Here is a 12957-nt window from a genome sequence, read left to right as displayed (position 1 = left end):
ACCTCCATAAAGCTGGAAAAAAATTTTAAAGAACTTATAAAATACTATGGAATAAATTGAACCAGAAAGATGCAGAACTTGTATGAAGAAAAGTACAAGATTTCATTATAGATGTTTTATAAATGTTAATCTCATGAGCTCATGAAAAAGCACATGCAGTGTTATTGAATGGGGAAACTTAATATCATAAAAATATCAATTATCCCAAAGTTAATATGTAAATGTAATGCAATTCCGATTAGAATCCTATTGAGATTTTCGGGGAAGAGGATTGGGTAAAATGGTTAGCCAAGAAAACTTTGAAAAATAAGAACACTGAAGGAGGATTTTACTTTCTAGATATTAAGAAATGGTATTAAGCCATTGTGATTAAATCAGCATAACAGTAATATAAGATTAGACAACAGATCAGTGTAAGAGAGTAGCACATCCAGAGTGAGATCCCAGGATATGTGAAAAGTTAGTGTATGACCAAGGCAATAGTCCAGTTTAGTGGGAAAATGGTAAATTATTTAATAGTTGATACTAGCACAATGGCTACCCATTTGGGAAAAATATAAGTGGATTCCTACCTTACATACATTAGAAAAATAAATTACAGGTGGATTAATATTTAATACAAAATAAAATGGTAAATATGAAAAGTCTGATAGATTGTGGTGCAATGTAGGAACAGAGGAAATCTAATAAAGACTTTATAAAAGGATAGACCTATTCAACTATAAAAGCATTAAAAGTACATTTTTAGAAAAAATAAATCAATTATATTTCAGTTAAAAATGAAGATTATATAATTTGTACTCAACTTTATATATATTTCTATCTCTTTTTTCTAATGCTGAAATCTTTGTTTCTCATGACATTAACATGATTATTTCTTCATTTTATCCTACAATATATGTCTTATAGTTTTAAAATAACAATTACAGTATTATTAATAACAAATATGATTATTGAATGAAACTTACGATTTCTCTGTGATTCTTTTTGTCTTTGGGGTATACCCCACCAATGTAGTCAAATTATTGTGTTTTAAAGAAACCTGGCATAATTCTTCTCTCTGTAGTTCTGCCAACTGTTATATATCTAGAGTTGTTTGTTGTGTTTTTTTTGTTTTCAACATTTAGGGATTTGGTGGTTTAATTTTTGATATAATTAAGAAAAAACTACATGATTCCAAAGTCAAAACTGTAAGACAGAGAAGTCTAGCTTTAATTCCTGATCCCTAACAACTCATTCTTTCTTCTTGTTAGAGATAATCATTTTTATTAGCTCTTAGTTTATACTTCTACTGTTTATTTTTGAAAACATAAAAAAAAGTTATATATGTTTTTATTTCCCCCTTTCTTTCATAAAAATTAGCATGCTGAAATACTATTCTGTGCCTTGCTTTTTCACTTAATGGTATATCCTGGAGATCATTTCATGGTATATAGAAATGTTCCTCATTTCCTTTTACAGCTGCATGTTATTCCATTGTTCCAATGTACCATATTTTTATCCAGCAAACGTCCAATGACAGACATTTGGATGGTTTCAGACTGTCAAAAATGTATTGCTCATGAGAAAATGGTATTGTGAAATGATAGAAAATACAAGGGAGGGCAAAAGTAGGTTTATAGTTGTGAGTACATGAAACACAGAGTTTGTTCTTGTATTATTGTTTATTAATTATTATATTATTTTCCATATGAACAACTGTAAACCTACTTTGCCCACCCCTATATATATATATATTTATGTCTCTACCCCAAGTTTCTGGCACAGAGCTCCTATACCAGATTATGTGCTCCTAAATACCTTGGAATTTCCTGGGTCATAGGGGTCTTTTTTTTTTTTTTTTGAGAAGGCTGCACTTTCAAAAAATATTTTATTTTTTTATTGTTTATGCTATTACAGTTGTCACCACTTTTTCTTCTTTGTACCACCTCCACCCAGCCCCTGTTCCCACCCCCACCCCAATAAGGCCATCACCACACTGTTATCTCTGGCCATGAGTCATGAATGTAAGTTCTTTGGATAATTCCTTCACCTTCTTTCTTCCAATCCCCACTTCCCCCACTCCTTTTTAATAGCTGTCAGTCTGTTCCATGTATCTATGCCTCTGCTTTTGTTTTCATTAGATTCAAAATATGAGTGAGATCATATGGTATTTGTTTTTCACTGACTGTCTTATTTCACTTAGCATAATACTCTCCAGGTCTATCCATGCTGTCACAAAAGGGAGGGTTTCCTTCTTTTCTACTGCCATGTAGTATTCCATTGTGTTGTAATGAGGTGACTCTTAGTGGACTCCTAAACTTCCAACTCTAGGATGGGAGATGATCACCAGAAATACCAAGTTATGATTAGAAACTTGGAGCTTTCAGCCTCATACCCAATTCCCTGGAAAGAGGAGAGAGGCTGAAAATGGAATTAATAATCTATTATGCTCAAATGATGAAGGCTCCATAAAAATCCCAATTATACATGGTCCAGAGAGCTTCTGGATTGGTGAATATATTTATATGCTGGGGAAATGATGCATCCCAACTCTGCAGGGACAGAAGCTCCTGCACTTGGGACCTTTAATATGTTTTATATACAGTAGTTCCCTCTTTATTCACTGTTTTGATTTCTGTGGTTTCAGTTACCCACAGTGAACCATGATAAAAAAAAATTAAAGGGTGACTTCTGGTCAAGATGGAGGCATAGATAAACACAGCTTGCCTCTTTGCACAACCACATCTAAATCACAACTAAACTATAGAACAACTGTCAGTCATAAATTGAGCTGAATTGAAGTACTACAACTACATAAATAACGAAGAAACTACAATGGGACTGGTAAGAGGGGCAGTGACAAAGAACGGGCTAGTCCCACACCCACATGTGGCAGATAAAAATTGGAATATCTCAGGTGCAAAGGATCCAACCTCATACCAGGCCTCCCAGCCCAGGGTTTCAGTGCCAGGAAAAGATTTCCACATAATTCATGGCTGTAAAAACCAGTGGGGAATGAGGCTGTGGAAAACAGAAACTGCTGGGCTCCATGGCAGATCCTCTTGAAGAACAAGCAAACAGACTTACTCAGACTTACTCTTTCTGAGCTCCAGCATTGGGGCAGAAGATTGAAAGGTATCAGAGACATACAGGGAGGAACTGAATTGTCCAGCACCAGGGAAAGAGCTGGGTGTCAGCTTTCTCCTAGAGAGAAGAACTGGCAGAGGCCACTATTCCTTTTCTGATCCCTCCTCCCACAGAACTACAGAACCAGCAGGTGGGTGCCATCCATAGCTGTCTCCATCAACCTGGCTCACACTATTTGCCCCATCCCAGTGATTCCTGAGGCTCTACCCCTCCCACTTTTGGGCCCTCCCAAGCTGTTTTAAGTGGCTTTTCCATATGAATAGCTTGTCTTGGCCCATGCTGCAGATTTTCCTAAATTATCTCAAACAACCAGCATCTGGATTAATAAGGCCCATACCTCTTACTAAGTTGCCCCAGGCCTGGCACTAGCAGCAGCCAGCCTTGGTTCACAGCTTGGCTTCACCTGGGCACCCCCAAACCCAGCACAAGTAGCAGCCATATTCATATAGTTTTGTAGCTTATGCTGTATGACCCTGGACAGAATACAGACCTTGGATGTACCAACAGCAGTCAATGCTCAAGTACAACAGCAGGGTGTACACAGCCCACATAGTGGCTGTACCTTGAGTAGCCAGCTTGGGTAATAGAGGAGGCTGTGCCACTGGACCCAAGCCTGGGAGATGTAGCAGCTCTACCTAATACATAGAAGCAAACACAGGGAGGCAGCCAAAATGAGGAGACAAAGAAACATGGTCCAAATGAAAGAACAGAACGAAACTCCAGAAAAAGAACTAAACAAAATGGAGACAAATAGGCTACTAGACACAGAGTTTAAAACACTGGTTATAAGGATGCTCAGTGAACTTAGTGAGACCTTCAACAGCATAAAAGGGGGCATGGAATCCATTTTTTAAAAACCAGTCAAAATACACATATACCATAGTGTATGAAGGATACACTAATTAAAATAAAGAACAATTTACATGGAATCAATAGCAGAGTGGATCAAGCGAAGAACTGAATCAGCGATTTGGAATATATGGAAGTGAAAAACAACCAATCAGAACAAGAAGAAAAAAAAATTTAAAAAAATGAGGATAGAGTAAGCAGCCTCTGAGACAACTTCACGCATACCAACATTCACATTATGGGGGTGCCAGAAGGAGAAGAGAGAGAGCAAGAAATTGAAAACCCATTTGAAAAAATAATGACAGAAAACTTTCCTAACTTGGTGAAGGAAATAGGCATACAAATCCAAGAAGCACAGAGAGTCTCAAACAAGATGAACCCAAAGAGACCCACCCCAAGACACATCACAATTAAAATGCCAAAGGTTAAAGACAAAGACAGACTCTTAAAAGCAGCAAGAGAAAAGCAGTTAGTTACATACAAGGGAGCCCTCATAAGGCTGTCAGCTGATTTCTCAAAAGAAACTTTGCAGGCTAGAAGGTAGTGGAAAGAAATACTCAAAGTGACGAGTAGCAAGGACCTACCACCAAGATTACTCTACCCAACAAAGCTATCATTTAGAATTGAAGGACAGATAGTTTCCCAGATGAGAAAAAGCTAAAGGAGTACATTGCCACCAAACAGTATTATATGAAATGTTAAAGGGTTTTAAGAAGATCAAAAACATGAACAGTGGAATGTCAACAAATACATATCTATCAACAATGGACTCTTAAAAAACAAAATAAACAAGCAAAACAGAAACAGAATCATAGATACAGAGAACATTTTGATGGTTGCCAGATGGGAGAGCTTGGGGGATGGGCAAAAAAGGTGAAGGGATTAAGAAGTACAAATTGGCAGTTACAGAATAGCCATGGGGATGTAAAGTACAATATAGGAAATGGAGTAGCCAAAGAACACATATGTATGACCCAGGGACATGGACAACGGCAACAATGTGGGGACTGCCTGGGGGATGGGGGGCACTGGGTGGAGGGAGAAAAAGGGGGAAAAATTGGGACAACTGTAAAAGTACAATCAATAAGATATAATTTAAAAAACTAAAAAAGAAAAAGAAATGTAAAAATGTTAAAGGGAAAATTCTAGAAATAATTTATGTTTTAAATTCTGCGCCATCCTGAGTAGCATGATGAAATCCTGAACCATCATGCTCCATCCAGCCCAGGTACTGAATCATCTCTTGTCCAGCATTTTCACACTGTATATGCTCCCTACCTGTTAGACATTTAGTAGCCATTTGGTTATGAGATGGGCTGTGTTGGTATCACAGTGCTTGTGTTCAAGGGACCCTTATTTTACTTAATAATCCAATACTCACATAATTCTTATTATAGTACATTTTAATAATTGCTATATTTTATTATTAGTTATTGTCATTAATCTCTTACTGCATCTATAAATTAAACTTTATCATAGGTATTTATGTACAGTAAACAGCATAGTATATTTAGGTTTCAGTACTATCCAGTTTCAGACAACCACTGGGGATAGAACATATCCCTCCCCAGGTAAGAGGGGAATACTACATAACATACATAGATATATACATATACTATATATATAATATATGAAATAGCATAAAACTATATAACATACAAATTAGAAAAATGAACATGTTTAAGGAAAAATGGGCAAACCTTATAAATAGGTGGTCAATACATGAAAAAAAAAATTCGAACTTACTCTCACACACTTCCAACAGGTATGTAAATGGTTTCAACCTTTCTAGAAAGTAGTTTGCCAACAAACATTAAGAACCTTAAAATGCTCGTACTTTTTGACTTAGTAAGTCTTCTTCAGAGTATCTACTACCCTAAAGGGTCTATCTGAAGTGCACTGTTTTATATGCAAAGATGGTCTTCACTGGATTATTTATAATAGGAAAAACTTGCAAAAGATCTAAATGTGCAAAGTTTGGGAGATTTTGTGATTACCTTTATGATTTGTACATACTATGAAGCCATTCAAATGATAGCGAAGAAGAGAGGTGAAGCGTAACAATCAAGAGCATAGGTTTTTGAGACATATCTGAATTCAAGTCGGCGCACTGTCATAGGGTATGTGATTCTGGACAAATCACAGTCTTTCTAAGCCCCACTTTTCTCATCTGCAAAATAGGAGCAATAACCGTTTTAACCCATAGAAGTTGTGTGAGGATTAAATCTGATTATTCATGTGTTAAACACAGTGCCTGGCAGACAGCTTAGTAAACAGTAACTCAGTAACTTAAGGATGTTGGTTTTTACAGATGAGATAATGGGATAAAAGAAAGGGTGGGCCACTTGCCTGAGGTCACACAGTTAGTAAGTGTTGAGCTGGGATTCAAACACAAAATTTGACCTCAAAATTCATGTTTATATCCACAGCAATAAAATGTTAGTTGTTTATGCTGTTGCTGCTGCTGCTTAATGACCTAGGAAAATGCTTATGAGAAAATGTTGAATAAAAAAAGTAGGATACAAAATTATATGAATAGTATCATTCTGATTTTCCTTCAAAATTATTGTACATAAATAAACATGCATGGATAAAAGACTGGAAGAAAATATGCCAACATTAAAATGATAATCTTTTGAGTAAAGTGTTCAGAGCAATCCTGGCACATAGAAAATATTAAGTACTATCATGATCATGTTTTGATCTTCTGAAGACTCCAAAATGATCTAAATGTGAAGTTAGTTGTATTTATTCTGCTCAGGACTCATACTGTATCTGAGAATTTGCATCTTTAATTCATCAGTTCTGGAACACTCTCAGCCATTACTTCATTGAACATTACATTTTTTTTTCCATTTATCCTCTATGTCTCTTTACTTTTCACATTTTCAATTTCTTTATCTCTCTGAGCTGTATTCTGTGTATCTATATTCTAGTTTACCACATTTTATCTGTGCTCAGTCTGTGGTTTATTATGTCTATTGACTTTTCAATTTTAAAACTTTTTCATTTCTATAATTTTTTTTTCAAAACTACCTGGTCTTTTTTAAAAAATGGTGCCTTTTTCTTTTCTCACATTTTCAATTATGTCTTTAATCATATATTATTATTTTATTTTATTTTATTTTAATTTTACTTTTTTGTTCTCATCCAAAGACTTGCTTATTGATTTTAGAAAGGGGGGAGACACAGTATTTAAATTTAATACTGTGAATTTAATCTATTTCTCAATTTTTCAACATTTTTTCAACTGCTTCAATGTTCTGGAAAAAATTAACCATTTAAGAATATGTAAAAACACATTTATGGGGCCCACATTTTTCCTTTTGTCTCAGGCTCCAGTATGGCTGGATGTGGCATTTAGAATTTGGATATTTTGTTTATCATGGATTTAAAATTAATTTTGATTTTAAAATATTGCATTAAATGTTATTTATCTTCATTACTGAATTTTTGGCATTCCCTTAAATTTTGCATACAGGCAAGTGCCTTACTCACCCTTATCACAGCCCTGCTTGAGGTCCTTAGATATAAGTAAGTTATGTGAGTTTAGGGGCATCTGAAAGCATTGTAGTTAAAATATAGAGCTTTTATTCCTGTCAGTGGTTTCCATCACACCTTTTCACTCTTTAGTAGAGTTCTGAGTTCTGAAGTGGGGAGAAATTTTTATTTTTAAAATAATACTTATTTTTGAATTGGTAATACAATCGCATGATTCAAAATTCAAAGGGCATAGAGAAAAGATACATAGTAAAAAGTCTCCCTCCCTCCTCTACCCTTTGACCACTCAGTTCCTCTTCCCAGAGGCAACCAATGCTAACTATATACTTTAAGAGATAATGTACGCTTATTCAAACAAATGTGCACCTGTATTTTAATCCCCCCATCTATGTCTTGAATTTTGCAGTTTTAATTTAACATTATGTATTAGAGTTCTTTCCATATCAGTATATAAAGAAGTTTTCTTTTTTATAACTGCATGGTATCTCATTGTAGGAACATTATATAACCAATATCTTATTGAGAGACACTAATGTTAATTCCAGTCCCTCTCTACCACAAACAATGCTGCAGTGAATAACCTTGTTTATATGTCATTTTGTACATGTTGAGTATATCTGTAGGATGAATTCCTAGAAGTCGGATTTCTGGAATAGAAGCTTGTATCTATATTTTGGTAGGTATTGCTAAACTGCTGTCCATGGAGGTGGTACCAATTTACACTCCCATCAGTAATGTAAGAGCACTGTTTCCTTATAACCAGAAACAACAGTTATCATGTTTTTTGTTTTGCCAGTCCAATATATAAGAGATGATAGCTCAGTGTAGGGTTTTTTCATTTCTATTAAACAGAAAAGAATCTTACCATGTGTTCAGGAGCCATTTTTTTCCATCTCTTTGAACTGTCTCTCTATATCCTTTACATATTTTTCTATTGAATGATTGGTCTTTTTAAATTTTTATTTATTTTTAGAGAGCGGAGAAGGGAGAGAGAAAGAAAGGAAGAGAAACATCGATGTGAGAAACATTGATCAGTTGTCTCTCCCACACCCCCAAATGGGGATGTGGCCCACAACCCAGGCATGTGCCATGACCTTGAATCAAACCAGTAACCCTCTCTTCATAGGGTGATGCCCAACCAACCAAGCCACACTGGCCACAGCAAAACAAAAGTTATATTTTAACTTGTTTCCCTCTTGGCTTGTATAGAACATTGAATTTGTGAGTACTCTTTTAAGTATTTCTGACTTTAAGTTTTTCTGCATATGTTCCTTCAAATAGGCTACAATAAACAATGCCAGTTGTTACCCAAACATTTGGAACAATAAAACTGGGGAAAGTCATTTGTATAATTTCCTCTCCACAGCCAGTTAGACATGATTAGTTCTGCTCTCTTCCAGTCACTTTTGCTCCCCTCAATCCATGGTATCCTTTCACTGGCACATTTTTTTATACCCTGTTTCCTTTCCTATCATCTGTTTTACTCCTTTCCACTTTACTCCAGATTTCTCTCACAACTCCCCCAGATTCTAATTGTCTCCTCCTGTCCATCCCAACTTCCGCTATCTAAACTGAATCCTTCATACTCTCCTACCTGAATTAGCAAAATATTTATTATTATTCCTCTTCCTTAATCCAGCCACCATATAGCTGCTAAAGTGATCTTTCTAAATGTGTATGTGAGGGTAACAGAAGGACTTTCATTTAAGCGATCCTATGTTGTTTGAAAGTCTTAAAACATGCATGCAGTACTTTTGTCATTAAAAAAGTGCAAATATCATTATATCACTCCATCACTGATTGCAAGATAAAACTCAAAATTCTTAATATTATATGATTCATTAACTGCGCCATCAATTAATCAGCTTCAATTAATCAGCTTCATTAACTAACTTCTTGCTTTCCTCTTATTCTCCAAGTCTGCCAGGGTTATCAAAGATGCTTATTTCTGAATAATACATAACAGCACCAATTAAAGCATGTGTAATCTGCCAACCATTTTACATGTCTCATTTTTTCAACCCTGTAAGGTAGGCATTACAACTCAGTTTTATACCGAAACTGAGGATCAAAAAGGTTAAGTGAATTCCCTAAAGTCACATAGATGCTGGCAGGGTCAGGATTTGAACCTTGTTCCACTTAGCTCTAAAACTTACACTCTTTTGATTATACCATCCTACTTCTGGAATGAAATGTTCTGGTCATTCTAGCCCTGCTTTTTAAAGAAACATTACTTCCTATCTATTTTTTTTAAAGATCCTATTTATTTATTTTTAAACAGAGAGGAAGGGAGAGAGAAAGAAAGGGAAACATTGATGTGTGGTTGCCTCTCGTGTGCCAACTACTGGGGACCTGGTCCTTAACCCAGGCATGTGCCCTGACTGGGAATCAAACTGGCATCCCTTTGGTTCGCAAGCCAGCACTCAGTCTACTCAGCCACACCAGCCAGGGCACTTCCTACCTTTAAATATACATTAGGAGGCAATTTAGTATAGCTCAGACCATGAGCTCTGAAATCAAACTGCCTGGATTCAAATTCCATCCCTATATTAGCCGTGTAACCTGGAATATGTTTATTATTATGAGCCTCAGCTTCTCCATCTATATATAATGGGCACAGTAATAATAGTTCCTCTCATACAGTTGTCACGTGTAAAATATCTAATACGGTAAAGAGTCCACTTATCATCAATATAGCAAAGCTATTATTATTTTATTATTATACTGCTGATACGTATCAAAATTATTTGTCCTTTTGTTCATGTAGAGCTCCTGATCAGTACATCTGAACCCTGGTTTCCTGTATCTTAATTATCCCTTCTAACACTTCTAAGTAGCTTTGCTTTTTTGAGAGTGGTTTTTGCAGATACAGCTTTACATACGCAAATTTTATTCGCTCATACATTAAGTGGCTAATTACTGGAACATGCTGGCCACTCGCTAAGGTGTTACCTAGTGTAATGATTTGTCAAATTGCTTTAGCATTTTTTTATGTAAGTACTAAAAATAGTAATTCATTATTTTCTTTTATCACAGGATTTGGCTTTTTTGCCCTATGTGTAATCATTTCCACTTGTCTGTCTTCATAGTGTGACCTTACAATGGCCAGAGTAACCTCCTGGTGTATATTATTTGCTCTTCAGTTGGCTTAGTTTCTGTGTCAGGTTTCAAGTTTGCACATTGCCTTGAAGCAGCTGTTTTAGAGAAGCCAAACACAAAACCAGCCCTGGGTGGGATACTCTTAATTTGTCTTGTGATTTGTGTTAAGCATTCAAGTAAACTATCTGAACAAGACCTTGGATATTTTCAGTACCTACACAGTCATTCCCATGCAGTATTTCCTTTTCCATACTGCTGTCACCACCTGCTCTGCCCTTTTTTAGAAGGCAGCATAGGCCCTCAACAACTTTAGTGGTACCACCTGTGGTTTCCTTGCCATAGTTCTTTTGATGTTTCTTCCTCTACTCCTTTTGAAATATATTTTGGTTTGTACCAAATATAATCTCTCCCTAGACCAAGATTTTTTTTAAATTAAGGTATTGATACAAGGAAAAAATGGTTTTGAAAAAAAGACAATCAAAGCCCCGCCCTCAGCCCAGAGCTGAGCAGGCCATTTCCAAGCCTGAAGTGTTCCCTGTCCTTCCCTGGACGTCACTGTCCCCTTCTGCACTCTGGTGGCTTTGCTTATAGACTTCACTTAGCTTTGCAGTGGGCCTGAGGAATTTCCCGGGGCAGTGAGGCCTAATGGGGCCATGTTCTTGGTGCAGGTGGCCTGCCTGGATTGCAGCCTGATCTTGATCCTCTTGGAAGCCTCCCTGGCGGATCTGAATATCAGGCTGGAGAAGAAAGTGAATATGGACCATTTCAGGCCAAATATCGTGGTGACAGGCTGTGATGCTTTTGAGGAGGATACCTGGGATGACACCCTCATTGGCAACACAGAAATGAAAAAGGTTGTGGCTTGCCCCAGGTGCATTTTGACCACAGTGGACTCAGACACCGGAGTGATAGACAGGAAGGAGCCACTGGAGACCCTAAAGAGCTACTGCCTGTGTGACCCTTCCGAGAAGGAAATAAACAAGATGTCCCCACTTTTTGGGATCTATTACTCGGTGGAAAAAATTGGAAGCTTGGAAGTTGGGGGCCCTGTGTATTGGATGGTGTGGTGACATATCCATAAGGGTAACATGTTTTCAGCGTCAGGGAGACATTGATCTGGATTTTAACTTCAACAGCAGCACCACCTTGGCAAATCCTTACCACCCAACCTCGGATCATCTTCTCCCTGGAACTGAATCTCTGTCTTGACTTTTTGGAGTTACACACGCTCCGGGTGAATGCAAGGAAAGTATTAGAGGTGACTGGGACTAAGGTTATGTAGATTTTAGGTAAGGAAGACTTTTTAAATACATAAAACTGTCTTACAATTATTTTGATTGTTACTATAGCTATCATACTTCTGACATTAATACTGATGAGTTAAGAAAGTATAAACAATCTGCTCAAAAGCTGAAAATTTTTTCCTAAATGTTTACATTTCATTACCTACCATTCCATGTTTTAAGCAAAACGAGAAACAATTGGTGTCCTGTCTTGCCTTTATATGTGAACACACAAGGTTCTGTTAGTTGGTTTTTACATGACTACTGAGTCCTGTTGACTTTCTGCTCTTGTGATTTTGACCTCACCATCATGGAATCAGGTCATACTCGACTGTAGCAATTATTTTATAGACCTCATTTTTATAGCCGATAATGCTACTTTTCAGCCATATAAAAGAATTGTGTGTAATTGCCAGCTACACCACCAGGGATTCCAGGTATGATATAAAATAGAATGGAATTTAGAGAGTCAAGTGGGAAGATGGAAGGTTGCACATAGTTTTTTAGGTGCAAATAATTTTTTTTTTGGTAATAGAGAAATGAACTCTTTTGGTATGACTAAACAAAAATTCTCACTGAATATGTGAATGACTTAACCTACTTATAATTTTGTGGCATCTTTGGTATTAATAAATGTGACTTTCTGTTGTAAAAAAAGGACAATCAACTGTCTTCCATGAAAAGTCTATTTTATTTTTTAAAGATATTTTATTTATTTTTAGAGAGGAGAAAGGAAGGAGAGAGGGAGAGAAACATCAATGTGTAGTTGTCTCTCGCCCACCCCTAACTGGGGACCTGGCCCACAACCCAGGCATGTACCCTGACTGGGAATCGAACCAGCGACTCCCTGGTCCGCAGGCCAGCACACAATCCACTGAGCCACACCAGCCAGGGCTAAAGTCTGTTTTACAGGGAGGTTATTGATGTTCCATTTTGTAATCTGAATCCTGTATGGAGATTTGTTACCATAAATAAATACAAAGGTTTTGCTTGGTTTCTTTGCATCTGTCATTCCTAATGTTCATTCATGGATCATGAACAGGTTTAAAACTTTCAAACAACATAGGACAGCTTTAAATGAAAGTCCTAGGGATAG

The sequence above is a fragment of the Pteronotus mesoamericanus genome, unplaced genomic scaffold, assembly GCF_021234165.1.
Source record: "Pteronotus mesoamericanus isolate MK-2021 breed Mesoamerican mustached bat unplaced genomic scaffold, CSHL_Meso_final contig_227, whole genome shotgun sequence".
Lineage (NCBI taxonomy): Eukaryota > Metazoa > Chordata > Mammalia > Chiroptera > Mormoopidae > Pteronotus > Pteronotus mesoamericanus.
This window is presented reverse-complemented; position numbering follows the sequence as displayed.